This window comes from Ursus arctos, unplaced genomic scaffold (genome assembly GCF_023065955.2).
Source record: "Ursus arctos isolate Adak ecotype North America unplaced genomic scaffold, UrsArc2.0 scaffold_12, whole genome shotgun sequence".
In the NCBI taxonomy this organism is placed as follows: Eukaryota; Metazoa; Chordata; class Mammalia; order Carnivora; family Ursidae; genus Ursus; species Ursus arctos.
Genome location: NW_026622786.1, coordinates 26,936,929 through 26,950,657, shown reverse-complemented (window position 1 = coordinate 26,950,657; position 13,729 = coordinate 26,936,929).

Genomic DNA, 13,729 nt, shown 5'->3' with positions numbered 1-13,729 from the left:
CCAGAGTTGAAATCTTAACATCTTCCTGGTTCCATCTCAAATACCTTCTTTTTAATAAAATACTTTCTGATCCTCTTTTTCTTGATGCCAGATGGGGTACCTCTTTATTAACTTAAGGTGATTCGTGCTTTTGTTCTTTAAAAGAATTATTATGAAACATTTTAGTCACACAAAGTGCTGAAGAATAACACAAGGAACACCTGTGTACTCACTGCCTATCTTAAGGATATAAAACATTATACTTTTGAATCATCCATGCAGGAACATGTTGCTTTACTTAACTCACTCGTTACTGAATAATGCCCCTTCATATGGTTCTATCACAACTTATTTATCTGGTTGTCCTATTTATGGATAATATCCTTTTTTGGTAACTTTCTATCATTACAAGCAACAGTTTTTCCGAACATACTTATACATATGTCTTTGTGAGAATGAGTAATAATTATCTGACATATATTCCTAAGAGCATATTAATGCCCAATTGTTCTCCATAATGACTTCATAAATTTACACTCTTGCTGACAGTTTCTTCTTCTTCATCGACATTTGATACTGTCAAACTTATAAATTTTTGTCAATCTGATGGGTATTCAAGTGGCAATATAATACTGTAGTGCTTAATTTGCCTAATTAGCAGGGTTTGAGCATATTTTGTCCAGCCAAATTCCCTTTTCCTGAATTGCCTTTTATAGATTTTTGTCCAATTTTTTCTGGTGCTGTCTTGTTTTTCTCTTATCTAGTTATAGGAGCTCTTTGTATATTCCAGATGCTAACATTTTATTGGGTATATGCATCTCAAAGACCTTGTTCCAGTTGTTGGCTTGGCTTTTCACTTTTTAAATGGTTACTCAAAATGTACCAGAAAATTTTAACATATAAAAAACTTGGATTTTAGGATATAGAAACTTGACAATCTCCTTCTCATGTATTAGCTAATTTGACCTGTCCAAGAAAGTCTTCCTAATCCTGAGGTCATAACATTATTTTCTGCTTTCTTTAAAAAAATATTTTTTATCTTGTTTCTAATTACTTTAAATTTATTTTTGTTAATATTATTAGTTTGAGAGTCTATTTTTTTTTTTAACTACAGGGATAACCAACTGTGTTGGGTTTGACTCCCTAAGAAACAGACTATGAGATGGAGATTTGTACTCATGCAGTTTACTGAGCAGATGCAAATTTTAAAAATATAGGGTGGAAAGGGAAGAAAAATACAGATACAACAGAGATTTTTAAAACAATATAACAAATAAGTACATTTGAAAATTTAGATGAGTAGAGTAATATTTGGAAAATTAGAAAATGCCAAAATCATCACAAGGAGAAAATCTGACCACATCAAAACCTACTACAGAAAATAAAATGTTTATCTAAAAGCTTTCCTCTAAAAAATCTCCTGACTCGGACATCTTTAAAAGTAAGTTGTAAACAAATTTACACAAAACAGATAATGTTTTCTTCCACAATTTTTTCCAAAATGTAGAAAATAAATGTTGTCTAATTCATCTTATGAAATTAGTATACACTGATTACACAGGAACGTGGAATAATTCAAATAGAGAAAAGTTCCATTTCACAGAAAAGCCACTGATGTAAAAATCCTAAATAAAACATGGTTAAACAAATGCAGTCATGCATTACCTAAGATTACATCAGACAACCATGCAGTCCTGATGGAGCAAGTGATACCCAAATTATAATTTCATCATAAACAAGAAAACCAGAAAAAAAAAATGAAATGCCCCTCTTTTCAGATTTAGCAACAGACAGCACAGCATAAGAGCCCTGCGAGAAGGTAAAGAAATGAAGCGAACCTAACTATTTTCTCTTCTTTCTTCCTGGAGGCACTTCCCAAACTATGATGCAGGGAAAAGAAACCCAAGCAGAAAACACAGGAGAAAGACCAGAGTTTAAGGAGACTGAGACAACTGGAAAAGGTATGTATCTATTTATCTCTAAGATTTCTGCTTCTCTTAATGATGGAGGCACAAGGATCGACTTTATATGGCATCCTAAACAATGAAAAAACTGAACAAAGTACATGAGAAAAACGTTCAAAGTTTCACAAAGAGAGAACTCGTGAGATCTGCAGAGAGGTCCCTTCAAGTCTTGGACTGAGTACTCATGACACCTGTGTGGGATGAACTCCATGATGCTGGGGAAAGAAACACTGGAAAGGAAACTATCAGAGCTCACACAGTGCTGAGAATGTTTGTGCTCCCATAGGCACAGTGAAATTGTCTCAGGAAACATGGAAAATTAGGTAGTTTTTGTTTTTTTAATAAACGGAGCTAAATTAGCCCTACAGCTCCTTCAGGCTGACCCAGACTAACTTGAAAGCAAGGACTGCAAAGATTAAACTGATTCACACTAAGCTAAATGCATCCAGAACATTTTCCAACATTCGTTTAAAAAAATCTCAAATAGTTAACAATATAAAATTAACCATGTTCTGCATTTAAGATGCTATAAGAGGCATGCAAAAAGGCAAAAAACTATGACCCACAAGAAGAAGAAATGCCAACTGATGACAGAAGTAATACAATTAGCAGGAAAAGATGTTAAAACAGCTATCTTAATATATTCCATATAACAAAAAATGTAGTGAAAACATTACAAGGAGAGAAATAGAAGATATTAAAAAGGCCTAAGAATTTCTAAAGGTGAAAAATACATTTTAAATGAAACATATATGTACAAATTTTGCGGGATTCATAAGATGAAATAGTATTCAACAATAAAAAGGAATGAATTACTCATATTCTCAACATCAATGAAATTAAAAACATATTCATCAAAAGAAGGCATACACAAAAGTGAACCCAGTGTATGACCTAATTTATATGAAACTCTAAAAAGGCAAAACTAACCTATGGTAGCACAAGGCAGTTTATTTATTTCTTGATTTTAGAGATTGGGATAAAATGACTGCAAAGTTATAAATATAATTTATTTGGGTGATGGAAATGATCCATGTCTTGATTGGGATGGTAGTTTCGAGACTATAAACATTTGCCAGAACTCATTGCACCATATGCTTAAAATGGGCTTACTTCATGGTATATAATCTTTATACCAAAACAGTTGATTTAGAGAGAAAAATACACCATGTTCTAATGAAGTGCATTTTAAGAATGAAATGATGGTCAATTTTAGACAATACATCCATTTCTGATAAAACTGATAAGACATTATTAAGCCAGAAACAGAAGAGAAGAGAATATTCTTAACTTCATCAAATGATAAAGATGAATAAAACCCAAACTCGTGTGAAACATCATATTTAATGAAGAAACTTCAGAGGCATGCCCATAAAGGCTAAAATCAAGGCAATGATGCCCACCATTACGCTATTATTTAATACAATAATGAAGATCCTAGCCAACTTTCTAATTAAGAAAAAAGAAACAAAGTTTAATAATTGGAAAGAAAAAGAGAAACTGCCTTTATTTACAGGCAATATATTTATCAATATTAAAAAAAAAAAGCTCTACATACAACCAATACTCCAATTATTCTAATTAGAGAGTTCAGCAAATTTGCTGCACAAATTAATACTATTCCTCTATAGCATGGGGTCGACAAACTATTGCCTTCTGGACAAATCTGGCCATCACCTGTTTTATAAATAATCTTTTATTGGAACATAACCATGCCCATTTGTTTATATATTGTCTAGGATTTCTTTCTTCCTACTATGGCAGAGTTAAATGTTACAAAAGAAACTGTCTGGCCCACAAAGTCTAAATTATTTACTATCTGGTATTTTACAGGAAAAGTTTGCCAACCCCTGCTCTAAAGCAATAATAATCAAATGGAAAATACAATAGAAAAATAAGACGAAATTTACAAAAGTAACAAAAATTGTTATATATGTATAAATTAATGTAACAATAATAATAATTAATGCCTTTATTAAAGAACTTAAAAACAGATCTACCTAAATGGGAAAAGATTCTTTCTTTATGGATGGGGCAACTTATTATAAGAGATAAATTTCCCTTCAATTAATCTATAAACTCAAGGCAACCCTGGGAAAAATTGCATATGAATCTTAGGAACTTGGCAAACTCCTTTTAAATTTTATATGAGAGAATAAAGATCCATAAGAAGAAGAGTGAAGAGGGATAGTTTCCCTGTCAGATATTTAGATGAACCTCAAAGCCATTTAGTGAAAATAATATGGTGTTCACTAAGAAATGAGAATTCCAAAGGAATATAACTCAGAAAGAGATCTATCTATATATGGGAAAAGTGATAAATACAGCACTACAAATGCATGTATGTAGTATTTAGAAAAGTGTGTTTGGAAACTGCTTACTACTTATCAAAAAATAAATAAACCTGGATCACTAATTTGCCCTGCATACAAGAGTGCAGCTCTTATGTAACATATATTGAAATGTTAAAGGTAAACTATAAAACTATTGGAAGAAAAGGAGGAAAACTACCCTGTTACTTGGAGCATGGGTGGGGAAAGTCTTCAATAAAATTCCCCAAAGCAAAACTCGTGGTATACAAAAAAGCCAAAACGTGAATGGATTTTGCTATATATAATTAACTGCTGTTACATAATGAGTAGTACATGGTACATACTATTCAATTATATAATATATGTAATATATTAGACTAATACATAATACATAATAATATATATATGACAGGAATTCCTTCAATCACAACAAAAAGTGATAAAAAATAAATTCAAAACATGCAAAGTTTCTATATTTATAATTCATGGAAAAATAAGCTCAAACTGACCATAAGCATCTTAAAGTCATTAGTAATAGGATAAATACCACAAAAATGAAATAATAATTTGCACCCATGAGATAAGCATAAAATTATGAATAAGACAAAATTTGTAGGGAATATGAGGGGATGGGGACACCAGCATTGCTGGTAAATTGCAGCTATTTTAAACAACAATCTGCAGCAATTATGAAATTAAGCACATCCTCAAACTTAGGGGTAATCTGTACTGAGTGTGTGTACCTCCTGAGTGTATATACTGTGTATGTGGGTGTCTTGATTATGGAGTTTCTGTTTATTCCCACCCACTCTGAGCCCATCCTTAATGATCATGTCCTCCTCCTTCCTGAGAATGTGCACGTCTCTAGATCCTTGCTGTGTATGGAAACATGCTTCAAGCATGGATTCATCCCAGTGCCGGTGTTCATCCTTGCTGAGTATGTGCGCATGCTCTCTGAGTGGGACTCAAGAAGCCCACTCTCCGTAATATATCCTCGAGAAATTCGTTCATAGGTTCATAAGAGGACATATGAGAGTCTTCATCATGTTGCATAGCAGGGAAGCGGAAGTGCTCTAGTTGGGGAGCAGTTAAGTAAATATGGAAGATGCACACTTAAGAATACATCACTGCAGTGAGAAGCTACAAACTAATGGTATCAGAGATAAATGGATGCATATAAAAATTCTATTGAAGGAGTAAGGTAGGAGAAAGCAACATTATTTATATAAGCTCAAAACACGTACATAGGAAACACTATTTTAAAAGGATACATACACAAAGACACAACTAAATACATTAAAATAGGTACTTAGTGGGGTACAGGAAGATGAATGGTGTTCAGGATCTAGGACGAAGGAGGAAGGGGATAAAATAAGAGAGGGGCCTCACATCAACACAATGGCTTGTGCAGATATATGCAAGTACTCTGCATAGGCAATAAGGTGAATATACCCTCTACATTTATGAAGTGTTGTAGCCCTGATGAGGAGGAATACAACTAACTCAACTTTTTATAATTTACCCAAAGAGAGAATTGAAATCAAAGATGAATGAGAGAACTGAATTTATAACACATGGACATTCACAAGTAGCATACATTCGGCTTATCTGAAAATATACTATATACCTTTCTGAAAGTATTTTAGCACATCTTTACCAAAAATTGTATGAGATAATTCAGTCTATCCTGACTAAATACTTTATTTCGTTTGTATTTAGTTAGAATGATCTCATCATAATTTCTAATCCAATTTAAATATATTTTTTCGAAATTGCAGTAAATACACTTTGCAAAGTCATTGTTCCTAGATGGAATTAAATTACTTACCTTGGTAATGGAGAGTTACCAGAAGGATGTAAATGAGTTGTTAACATGGCACTTCATTGCCACAATAATTTAGAGCCACTAGCTAGCTTGATGTGTCTGCAATAAATGTTTTATTATTTAGGAAAAATACACTATACAAGTTGCAATGTGCCATGCTCATTCATGCTGTAAATCAACAAAGATCAGCAGACTGAATAGAAAAATGAAAAGCTTATTTAGAAACTGACATAAGCTTTCAGATGAGCAGGGATGGTTGAAGTTAACTGCATTCATTTTTCTTTGCTTGTCATAGTTGCCACTTGAATTTCACTGCTAAAGATAGAAGATAGTTTTGCTTTATGAAATTATATCCACAGAAACAGTGTTTGCATTTATATAGATATAGTTATAATAAAGTGGAATATAAAGAAGCCACACTAAAGTAATAGTAGCCCCAAATTTATGAAGTGTGGGATGGAATTTGCTACCTCACATCTCTAGATTCAGTGAAATCGTTCTATGGAGATCAAAGCTCATGTTAGAAGCCATGGCATGACTTTATGCCCTGGGACTGTATATTAATTGCCAGACAATACAGTATAAAACACCATACGTGTAGCACTGGTAAAGCACCTGGCCATTTTTTCCTTATTTGCTTTGTTCTTATTTTGACAAGCTCAGAATCCCAGAAAAAATATCACTCTGCTCACAAACCACATAGTGCCAGCCACGGTGGCAAGAGATCAGCATCAATTTCTGAAGCATGGTCCTCACCCTGACAACTCCTCCAACTGTCCCTGAAGTAACCTAGAAATTGCCACAACTGACTGCAGATGACGTCCTCTCTACTGAAACAGTGAAGAGCCAACTACTACCTGTTGTCTCCCTTTCTGCCATGAGGAGACAGTGTCCCAGGCTACCAACTGCCAAATTCTTTTGTGTGAGTCACATATGAATGACATCCGACTGTCTTAGCGTTACCTTCATAATATCATTAGCCATCCGTTAAGTCCATCAGCCTCATGTTACTTCATAAAGTAACAGTGACCTTTCTCTATACAAAATTTGTCAGGTGATTGGTAACCTGCTGACTACCACATTAAAACAAACTCTTCTGGAGACAGACTTGCTTGCCGCAAAGCACAGAGGCTAATAAGGAAACTCCAGTGATAAGAGAATGCAGATGCAGACTGAAGCTGTATTTCTGGGGGAAGGCAGGTGTAATTTACACATGGTAAAATGCATAGGTCTTAAAAGTATATACACTTGAGGTGCCTGAGTGGCCCAGTCGGTTAAATGTTCCACTCCTTGATCTCATGAGTTCAAACCCCCATTGGGCTCCATGCCGGGAATAGAGACTGCTAAAAAAGAAAAAAAAGTATATTCCCTAGTTCCCCCTTATCCGCAGGAGATACATTCCAGGACTGCTAGTGGTGCCTGAAACCATGGATAATACCAAGCCTTATTTATACTATGTTTTCTTCTATACATATATACCTATAAAAAGTTTAATTTATATATTAGGCAAAGTAAGAGATCAACAATAATAATAAAATAGAACAATTATAACAATATACTGTAATAAATGTTATGTAAATACGATTTCTCTCTCAAAGTATCTTGTACTGCATTCACCCTTCTTCTAGTGATCATGTGAGATGATAAAATGCCTACATGATGAGATGAAGTGAGGTGAATGATGCAGGCATTGGAACAGAGTGTTAGGCTGCTATGGACCTCTGACAATTCATTAGAAGAGACCTCAGTTGACTGATGGTAACTCGAACTGTGGAAAGCAAAACTGCAGATAAGGGTGGACATATGTAGTTCAATGAATGTAGGCAGATACATATATCCATCTAACTCACATCCCTAAAAAAATCTAGAACATGGCCATTACTGTAGGAAGTTCACTGTACCTCCTTCCAAATAAAATCACTCCTTTCCATAGGCAATCAATATTTTACTTTCTATCACAGATTACTTCTGTGTGTTTTTGAACTTTATATCAATAGAAACATAGATTATGCATGCTCATGTCTGGCTTCTTTCATTCAAGTTAATATATTTAAGATTCATCCCAACTATAGGCAGTATCACTAATCCATTCCTTTACATTCTGGAGAAGTATTGCATTGTGTATAGACACCACAATTTGTTCACTCTTTCTCCAAAAATTAATGAATACTTGAGTTGATTTCATTTTTTGGCTATTATGGATAAAGTTGCTACAAATATTCTTAACACAATTCTTTAGGGGGACATATGTTTTCTTTCTTTTGGGTTAAATATCTGAGCAGAATCGATGGACATGTATATGTTTAACTGCCAAACTATGTTCCTAAATGTCTCCACCAGCAATGCATGAGAGTTCAGGTTGCTTCACATTCTCACCAACACTTGGTATTGTCAGTTAAAAATACAGATTTTAACCTAAAAACAACTGAGATAGAATTCAAAACTTAAAATTATTTATAATTATTCACATTATACTGGTGGGTCTCAAAGAATTATTGTAAGCTACAGAGGTATGCTCTACAAAATTAGTATTCATCATACAGTGAAATGAATTTCATTGGCATTCGTTGTTACCTTCCTTTGATAAGTCAGTGTATATATTCCCATTACCTCAATGATCTATCATTAATTGATATTAGCCCACTAAGATGAATACCAACATCTTTAGGACGCTGAACTATATTTAAAATTAATATAGAGCCTGGGAAAAAAACCTATCTTTGTCTAATATTTGTTGTACTCAATGTCTTAGATCTTTCAAGAACTCTGGAGATGTGGAAAACTAAGAGGTAAGAATCTCTTCAATGTGGAATAATTATGAAAGAATTTATCCTTGCTGGATTCTAGTTTTCCTTTTTGAAACTAAAAATGATGTTAAAGACAGGATGAGGGAGAAGATGAGGGAGAGATGCAGGAGGAGGGGAGAGAGATTAATCTGGGATTCATGTCACTCCAGGGAGTCTGTATAGGGCACATGTAGGGCGGGGGGAAGGAGTGTGTGCTCAAAAAAGTTTATGAGCCAATGACTTAAAAGAGCTTTCTTCCACCTTGGTACTTTCTAGAGGGTTTTGCTACAAAAGGCTCTGTTTGCCCTCTGCAATTAACTCCTTTAGCTGAGTGAGGCCAGCTGCTGTGAACCTATGCTCCTAGAAACAGCTCTTGAGCATGTAACCAGCAGACTTTATTACTTCATGTGATTTCAGTCAAAAATTTTTGAAAATCATTCCTTATGAACAGAGTAGATTTAAGTCTGGCAGTCCAAAGTGGATGAAGCTGTTGATACTTATTAGGAAGAAGAAAAATTATTGTGTTCTATTTCCAGCTTGATAATAAAAGACAGACTTCCTGCCACAACTATTTTGTGAAAATAAAGTTGAATGCCTAAACACATCAGAGAACACTCTCAGGTAAGGTTTATGAACCATGACTAACCTTGTCTCTGTGCATTTTAGCACATCTTCCCAAGATGACCCAATGTGCATGCTGCCCCAGTTTAATCTGAAATTAACCTTCATGATGCCATTTGCTGTGTGGCACCTGCCTTTGAGTGGTGTCGTTGTCACACAGTGATTTGGTTCACTAGTTCATGGTGTTCATTTGGACAAGTTACCACTAATGTGTCTATGCTTCAGTATCCTCAACTGTGAAGGAGAAATGACCCTGTTAACAGCATGCTTCCCTGAGGTGCTGTGATGGACAGCCAATACAATTATTGTGGAACATTTTACCTGATGCAAAAAAAGGAGTTTTTATGGGAAAGTTATATGATCTTCTCCCTGGCATTACATAATGGTTCAGGGAGCCTGGTTACTGCTTTATGAAAACATTTATTTAGAAAATGCTTTGGCAACCTTAAACAACCAGTGTTTTTTGTATAAAATATTAAGACTACTTTTATTACTTTTGCTGCCATCAATTATTATTGTTTTTATTACCACTGGAAAAATGTGAAAGAAGACCCACAATTGTGGACGGGGTAGGATGTTCAAAAGTATAATGAACCAGATGAGCCATAATACATTATTACAGCCCTCCCATTAGCTCAACCATCCTGAAATCTCCACAGGTCCTTATGATAGATGTGGGAATAATATCTAAGAATCTCCTTAACCACACTAGAATAAAAGACAATTAAATGAAAGCTATGAATTTGATTTCAGCCTAAGATACATTAGGTAGCTGGGTTAGAGTCCAACACCTTATTGATAGAGTAATATGATGCTACTGTCCAAAGTACAATGAGTTTGATTAATTAGAAAACAACTAAAACTGGAACTTTGATTAACTAGACTTCCCCAATCCCCTTTTAGAGCAGAAGTTCATTTAAAAAGTAATATCTATAATTTAGGGAAAAATTGGATAAATAAGCAAATCCAAGTTCTAGAGTTCTTAGAAAGAAAACTGCGCAATGATGATGATGGTAGTGGTGGTGGTGATATACTGATGATAAATTACATTCTGGAGTATTTACCTTCCTTAGACACTGCATTAGATCCTTTATAGGCATGATCTCCAATTCTTTTTTTTTTTAAGATTATTTATTTATTTATTTGATAGAGACAGAGTGAGAGCACAAGCAGGGGGAGGACAAGAGGGAGAGGAAAAACAGCCTCCCCATTGAGCAGGGAGCCCAATGAGGGACTTGATCCCAGGACCCCGGGATCATGACCTGAGTTGAAGGCAGATGCTTAACTGACTGAGCCACCCAGACACCCCACAATCTCTAATTCTTACAAGAACACTTCTATGTTTTAATGCTGACTCTATAGGTGAGAATACTGAGAATCAAAGAGATTAAAATTTATATACGGTCATTGTTTAGTCACCAAGCCAGGATTCAAATCCAATTCTGTCCACCCCATTGCTTGTGGACCTTTCCACAACAGCAGCAGCATGCCCCATTGGAATTCCAGTTCTTAGGAAGTTGACATAAATAAATTACAAAAACAATAACTTCTCTACTCAGATATATTAGTTTAAACAGAATCAATGATTTTTTGTGGTTGTTCTTTTTGGTAGGATACTTCAGAAATTTTAATAATATGCCTTATGGCATTATAAGAGGTGACTCTAATAGGCAATAGTATTCAAACATAATTATGGAACACTTATTTAGAGAAAAGAGAGGGAAGCAATTTTGCAAGATCAGCATTCTGTGGAACCCAACTGAGAAACATTTCACTACGTCCATCTCTACCTGCATCTGCAGACTTATGCTCAAAGTACTGAATCTGAGCACTGGAAGATTCAGTATTAATAAAAACAAAATTTAAATGCACTCACTATGTTGTACTTAGTAAAGAAGGAAAGACCCCTAGGTGTCTAAGAAAGATTTTTCACAAAGAAAATACTTTTCTAGCTACCCAGAAAATAGTTAACTAGAAGGCATCATGCTTTGATTATGCTGACTAATTTAGGTTGCTCTGAGCAAACTTGAGAGCCCCATTATATTAAGAATTATTCTGTTTTCTACTTAAAATTTAGTGTGAGACAGTGGCAGGTACAGTTGATTGGATAACTCAGTAGACATTCCCCATTTTCTTTAGCCTTGCCCCTTTCTACCACAGAGTGGGAAAGAGTTTCTTCATTCCTGTTCACTTTCCTAGTCTTCCTGAAACTAAAGATGGCTACATAGTGCACACTGGACACTGAAGCATAACGGTAAAGCTTGAAAATGAATTCTGTGGATGACTAAAGATATAAATAATAGCCCAAAGAATGCTTTTTTTAAAGACGTAAGGTCAGTTTTTAAAAATAAAACTTATTAGGATATGATTCATGTACAATACATGTCATCAATTTAGTTGCACAATTTGATGAATTTTGAAAAAATGTACATACTCATATGACCACTGCCACACATAAGATAAAACTTTCAACCATTCCAAAAAGCTCCCTTATGCAGAAATACCTCTTTCCTCATCTTTTGCCATTACCATCTTTTGCATTTTTTTGTTGTACTTTCGCCTTTTCTAGAATTTCATATAAATGGAATTTTATGGTATATAGTATTTAGTCTAGCTTCTTATCTTTAGCATAATGCCTTTGAGATTCATCCATGTTTTATTGTGTATCCATAGTTCCTTTCTTTTCTCTCTTTTTTGTGTGGACACACCATACTTATTTCATCCATTCACCAATTGATGGACAGTGGATTGTTTGGTTATTAATAATGCTGCTATGACCATTCAAGCATGCATCTTTGTGTGGATATATGTTTTTATTTCTTTTAAGTGAAATACCTAGTATTTGGATTATCTGGGATCATTCTGATATTTCAAACAATACTTTCAAACCCATACCATGCTGAGGACTCTAACCAATGCCCTCATGTTCACAAATCTCTCTCTTCTGGCTTGTAGGACTACAAACCATTTCCAGTTTTCTGTGAACTCTGGATATATCTTGGTGTGCTGCTTTCTGGTGGTTCTTTTCTCAGCCTTGTAGATGTTTCCACCTAATCCAGAGATCCTTACTCAGCTAAAGATTGAGGGGACTTCTGTGTGGTTCTCCAGAGCAAACCTCAACGTACAGCTCCCTCCTTGCTCATATTCTGACCTGCCGATCTAAATGACTCTGTATTCATGAATTCTGTATTCTCAACTCACCGAGACTGCCAAGGTCTGTGTGGGTCCCCTCACTCTGTGCTGTGGCCTGTGAACTGCTTCTGGGCGGTAAACTGGTGCTTAGGGGGGCCACTTTATTTACTTTCTCTCAGGATCACAGTCCTGTATTTCCTGCTCTCTGATGCCTTCCTGGTTATGATGAGAGCATAACTCCCTTGACAGTTAAGCCTTCATCACAGAGGTGTTAAGTTCATGTGTCAGTTTTTAATTAACTGTGATAATGGGATGGGAAATGACTCAGCATTTCATCCTAATAATAACGTGGAATACTGAGTGATTTGTAGGGAGAACTGTTTCCAAAGCATTCTGGGTAAGAACAAAATCAAACAGTCATAATTAATTTAAAAATTGATGATTTATACACATTAGTAACAGCCCATAATGTATGTATAAATAGTACCATACATTTTATATGCATTATCTTGACTCAGCCTCCTCACAATCTTGGCATCATCACAATCTTGATCTTCATTTTGCAGATGTGGAGAGTGAGATTCAGTGAGATGTACTGACCCTGATCACAAGATAGCAGATTGTGGAAACAGTTTACTTAGTCAACTAACTCAACCCGCAAGTATTTGCTAAGCATCTAGTCTGTGCCAGGCACTGGGTTGAGTTGAATATGTAAAGATTTATAAAATAATTTCTACTCTCAAGAAATCAACATCTTGCAAAGAAACATTCAAAACAACACAGGATGCTAATTGGTTCTTAGAGGACAGATATCTTAGAGGACAGACCTAGAGAGGAGGTTAAAAGAAAGCGGTATCTACATAATTTAGGGGAATGAGACGAGTCAGGTTTAAAAAAAAAAAAAAGAGAGAAAAAAGAAAAAGCATTCCAACCTAAAGAATTCCCACGCATGGCTCCTCCTTAGCCCTTTCCAATGTAGCTTCAAATTTGTTTCTCTCCTTCTTTTTTTTTTTTTTAAAGATTTTATTTGTTTATTTGACAGAGATAGAGACAGCCAGTGAGAGAGGGAACACAAGCAGGGGGAGTGGGAGAGGAAGAAGCAGGCTCATA